The following is a 5,848-nucleotide window of genomic DNA, read 5'->3' on the forward strand; positions in this document are numbered from 1 at the left end:
TAAGTTTCAATTTTATTTATATATTTTTACTTGGGGTTTTTACCAAAACAGATTCTGTTTTAGTTCTTTTAGGATTATGGATATTTCTTTTTCCATAATTGTTTTTAAATTATTTTCTTTTATATTTAAGTAAGTTTATATTTTGTTTCTGTTAGTTAACAGTAGGTTTTGAACAAATTTTTATTTTTATTCTTATTTGTTTGCATGGAATCAATTCTAGTTCTATACTAACTTGCGAATTGATTGCATTGCTAGTTTGATTTCCTATTTTGAAAATACTTATAAAATAATATTGTTTTGTAAATTTTACTTCTGTTATCTTAGTTATTTTATATTCTGTTATTTTTTCTATTTTAGTGTTTTATTTTGTTGTTAAGTTTCATTAGACAAAAACTATTTAGTGTTTGATGTAGTAGAAGACTCCCTAGTCTTATTTGAAGTTTCCTTCGGATTCTTATTCGCTCTCTCCTTTATTTTGATTGCTAGAATGATTGCTAGTATGAGTGCTTACGTGAATGATATGGTTGTTATATAGATTTCATCGGAGAGTGACGAGTAGTCTATCAAGTTATTCCTCGAGAACGAAAATTCTTCTTCGTCAACATCACCAGGCAAGTCATTTGATCATGTATCAGCTATGTTTTATGCATCATAGTTCTACCATCCTATGCCCAATTGCATGCTGAGTAGGTACTTGGAAATTATGGTTACATATTGTAGTATCATCTGCTAGGCACCCAACAACCCCGTTACTTGGCCCGGGACGACAAATTTCATATTGCTATGCTTGAGTAGACGGGATTCTAGTTGAGAGTTTATCACGAGTGATGCGAGAATAATGTAATAACCAAGACCGGTTAAGTCAAGACTTTTCAAGACCTCGTGATGCAATGCAACTCTGGGTGAAGGACGGTTGATCGGCTCCCTGGAGAAACCAGTGGATGACCCGGGATGCTGGAGACGTGCCATGACATCTTGCGGAAACTTCACCCAGGGTCAAAGAGACGGACAGATATTTTCAAGACCCAAGGCTTACCTGCACAGCCACAAGTCATTATGGGCTTTGGCTTGGTTGGACAACGCGGCGACTCTGGACAGGCGGTGCCAGCAGATGTAGAAGAACGGTAGGATTTGGATGGGCACCGACAGGGATTCAGAGGGACCCGTTGAAAGACCATGTTTTGATCATCCGGTCTTCAAACACCCTGAAGTGCGAGGACATACACGGAGGCGATCAAATCTTGTGGGGAACGTGTGCAAAACTCTGTAGAGTACTCAAACCTAATCGATTAGCCGTGTCCACGGTCATGGACATCTTGAGCCAAAGGAACTGAAGTTATCTGGAATTCTCAACACCATTATATATATTTGACGAGGGTAATATTTATAACTTGGGTATGAGAACTGGTTGGCGGAACCATCTCGTTAACAACCAACCTTGTAGTAATATTTTGCTTTTAGCCCCTCTTGTTGTAGGAGAAAATTTGCTTTACGCTAAAACTTACAGTCCCACCTGCCATATATGCATATAGTATAGATGATTTTTTACCCCCTCTCATTTGTGACTTGCCGGCATATTCAATATGCTGACCTACACGGCTGCAACGTCTTATATTGAAGATATTTTCCTTGACGAGTAAGAGTACGATTCAGGGTTACAGTCCGCACTCAACCTGCGGTTGGTGTTATTTGGGACTCCACTCCCTTGATTGTTTCCGCTGAGATATTTAAGGTATATATCAGTTTTACGCTATTTACATGTGATTGCACTTTGATATATACATTGATGTACTGTGTGTGCCATCATACTGATCCAGGGATGGCACAGATACACGGAGGCTTGACTCGTTTTGAGTCGGGTCGCTACACGACTGGTTCTGCTCGTTCCCACCCGCCGTGGCCTGCGCCGCGCACCCGCCGGCAGGAGATGCCCCGTCGCCATGGCCTGACCTCGGACACGGGACGAGACGAGCAGGAGCACAGCGCTCCCCCGCCTAGGCCTCCTCGCCCCGTCCTGGGCCTCCCCCGCGCAGCGGCCCAGCACCAGCGCCTGATACGTCTCCAACGTATCTATAATTTTTGATGGTTCCATGCTATTATCTTGTCAACTTTGGATGTTTTATATGCATGAATATGCTATTTTATATCTTTTTTGGGACTAATCTATTCACTCAGTGCCAAGTGCCAGTTTTTGTTTTTTCCGTGTTTTTGACCATTTTTCAGACGGAGTCCAAATGGAATAAAACTTTACAATGATTTTTTTGGACCAAAAGAGACCCCCGAAGGTTTGGAACAAGGCTAGCAGAGCCACGAGGGAGTCACAAGCCCGGGAGGCGCGACCCCCCTAGGTAGCACCTACCAGGCTTGTGACCTCCTCGTGGGCCCAACCGATGTAATTCCACTGCCTTAAATTCTTATAAATACAAGAACCCCCAAAAAGAAACCTAGATCGGGAGTTCCGCCGCCGCAAGCCTCTGTAGCCACCAAAAACCAATCTGGAGCCCGTTCCGGCACCCTGCCAGAGGGGGAATCCATCTCCGGTGGCCATCTTCACTATCCCGGCGATCTCCAAGATGAGGAGGGAGTAGTTCTCCCTCGGGGCTGAGGGTATGTACGAGTAGCTATGTGTTTGATCTCTCTCTCTCTCTCGTGTTCTTGAGATGTAATGATCTCGATGTACCGCGGGCTTTGCTACTATAGTTGGATCTTATGATGTTCTTCCCCCTCTCCCTTCTTGTAATGAATTGAGTTTTCCCTTTGGAGTTATCTTATCGGACTAAGTCTTTGAGAACACTTGATGTATGTCTTGCACGTGTCTATATGTGGTGATCAACTTGCGGGTTTGTGACATTGGGAACCTATGCATATGGGTTGGCACACCTTTGGATATTCATGTGAGTACTCGATGTATGTTCTGGTGATCAACTGGCGGGTTTTGTGACAATGGGAACCTATGCATATGGGTTGTCACACGTTTTGACTCTCCGGTAGAAACTTCGGGGCACTCTTTGAAGTTCTATGTGTTGGTTGAATAGATGATTCTGAGATTGTGTGATGCATATCGTATAATCATGCCCACGGATACTTGAGGTGAAAATGGAGTATCTAGGTGACATTAGGGTCTTGGTTGATATGTATCTTAAGGTGTTATTCTAGTACGAACTCTATGATGGATCGAACGGAAAGAATAGCTTCGTGTTATTTTACAACAGACTCTTGAATAGATCGATCAGAAAGAATAACTTTGTGGTGGTTTCGTACCCGATAATAATCTCTTCGTTTGTTCTCTGCTATTAGTGACTTTGGAGTGACTCTTTGTTGCATGTTGAGGGCTAGTTATATGATCCAATTATGTTATCATTGTTGAGAGAACTTCACTAGTGAAAGTATGAACCCTAGGCCTTGTTTCCAGGCATTGCAATACCGTTCGTGCTCACTTTTGTTACTAGTTACCTTGCTGTTTTTGTAATTTCAGATTACAAAAACCTATATCTACCATCCATATTGCACTTGTATCACCTTCTCTTCGCCGAACTAGTGCACCTATACAACTTACCATTGTATTGGGTGTGTTGGGGACACAAGAGACTCTTTGTTATTTGGTTGCAGGTTTGCTTGAGAGAGACCACCTTTATCCTACGCCTCCTGCGGATTGATAAACCTTAGGTCACCCACTTGAGGGAAAATTTCTAGTGTCCTACAAACCTCTGCACTTGGAGGCCCAACAATGTCTACAAGGAGAAGGTTGCGTAGTAGACATCAAGCTCTTTTATGGCGCCTTTGCCGGGGAGGCTAGGTAAGCGGCACTAACATCCCGTCAACGAAGCTCTTTTCCGACGCCATTGCCGAGGAGGTTAGTGCTTGAAGGTATATCTTTAGATCTTGCAATCGAATCTTTTTGTTTCTTGTTCTTTCGCTAGAAAAGTACAAAAAATGGAATTGAGGATGCCTCATATGCTCCATCTTTTCAATGTCTTTCGTGAGCATGATGGGAAGGAAAATTGTGCTCAAGTGCTGAAAGAAGAATTACATAGAATTCTTGGCATAGAATATGTGAATGATGAGCATGATTGCAATGTTAGCATGAATTCTTTGAATACCCATGATTCTAATGATATGCAAAGCCACAAGCTTGGGGATGCTATATTTGATGAAGATGATCTTTTTAGTTCCCCCACTTTGAATGATCAAAATTATTATGATGAAAGCATGCACCCTATTTATGATAATTATTGTGATGATACTTATGCCATAAAGAAGAGGGATGATAAAAGTTGTCATACTCTTGAGTATCCTTTCACTGAACATCAGTCTTTTAATGTGGAAACAATTTGTAGTGCTCAAGTCTTTCACGATAATCCCAATATTGATGAGAATAAATTTCCTTATGTGGAGAGTAGTAAAATTTCTATGCTTGTAGATCATGAAAAGAATGCTTTTGGTGCTGGTTATATTGTTGAATTCATTCATGATGCTACTAAAAATTATTATGAGAGAGGATCATATGCTTCTACATATTGCAATAATATCAAGCTTCCTCTCCATGTGTTGAAATTTTTGAAGCTATGCTCGTTTTGCCTTCCTATGCTAGATGATTCTTGCTCCAATAAGTTGTTTGTTCACAAAATCCCTATGCATAGGAAGTGTGTTAGACTTAAATGTGTTAGTCATATGCTTCATGATGCTCTCGTTATGTTTCAATTCTTATCTTCTATGTGAGCATCATTGAAACCATCATGCCTAGCTTGAAAGGCATTAAATAAAAGTACTTGTTGGGAGACAACCCAATGTGTATCCTTACTGTTTTTGTGTGTTCACATGATTAAGCTACTGTGTTAATCATGTTTTATTGCCTTAGTTTCAATAAAGTGCCAAGTAAAGCCTTTATGATTAGTTTGGGTGATAGTTGTTTGATCATGATGAAAAAGACAGAAACTTTGCGCTCACAAAATCATTTCTAATTCCTATCCATAGAGATATATTGAGCTGATTATTTTTGATGCTGATTGATATGCAAATTCCCCTAATTTTCATAATTGTTTCAGAATTTTTGGAGGTGCAGAAGTATGGTTAGCATCCAGATCATTACAGACTGTTCTGTTTTTGACAGATTCTGTTTTCAATGCATAGTTTGCTTGTTTTGGTGTTTCCATAGATTATATTGAGTAATATAAATTCTGTAAATAGTAAGATAAGTAGGCATTGTGTGAAAATAATTCTGAGTCTTGTTTTGACAGTACCCAAGTGATTGATTTGCTCGTTATCATACTAACCCATCTCACGAAGTTCTGTTAAGTTTTGTGTTGTGAAGTTTTCAAGTTTTGGGTAGAGTTTCGATGGACTATGGAACAAGGAGTGGCAAGATCCTAAGCTTGGGGATGCCCAAGGAAACCCAAAGCCATATTCAAGGACACCAAAGAGCCTAAGCTTGGGGATGCCACGGGAAGGCATCCCCTCTTTCGTCTTCAGTCCATCGGTTACTTTACTTGGGGCTATATTTTTATTCACCACATGATATGTGTTTTGCTTGGAGCGTCATTTTATTTGTTAGAATAAGGTACTTAGGATCTAAAATTCTTAGATGGGAGAGTCTCCACATAGCCAAATAGTTGTTCAACTACTCATTGAGCTTCACTTATATCTTTTGGAGTAGTTTGTCGTTTTCTCTAGTGCTTCACTTATATCTTTGTAGAGCATTGCAATGGTTCTATTTTATAGAACTAGTTGAACTCTCGTGCTTCACTTAGATCATTTTGAGAGTCTTAAACAGCATGGTACTTGCTTACATTATGAATCTAGTCCTAATATGATAGGCATCCAAAGAGGATAAAAACCTTCGTATTCATGT

The sequence above is a fragment of the Hordeum vulgare genome, chromosome 2H (genome assembly GCF_904849725.1).
Source record: "Hordeum vulgare subsp. vulgare chromosome 2H, MorexV3_pseudomolecules_assembly, whole genome shotgun sequence".
In the NCBI taxonomy this organism is placed as follows: domain Eukaryota; kingdom Viridiplantae; phylum Streptophyta; class Magnoliopsida; order Poales; family Poaceae; genus Hordeum; species Hordeum vulgare.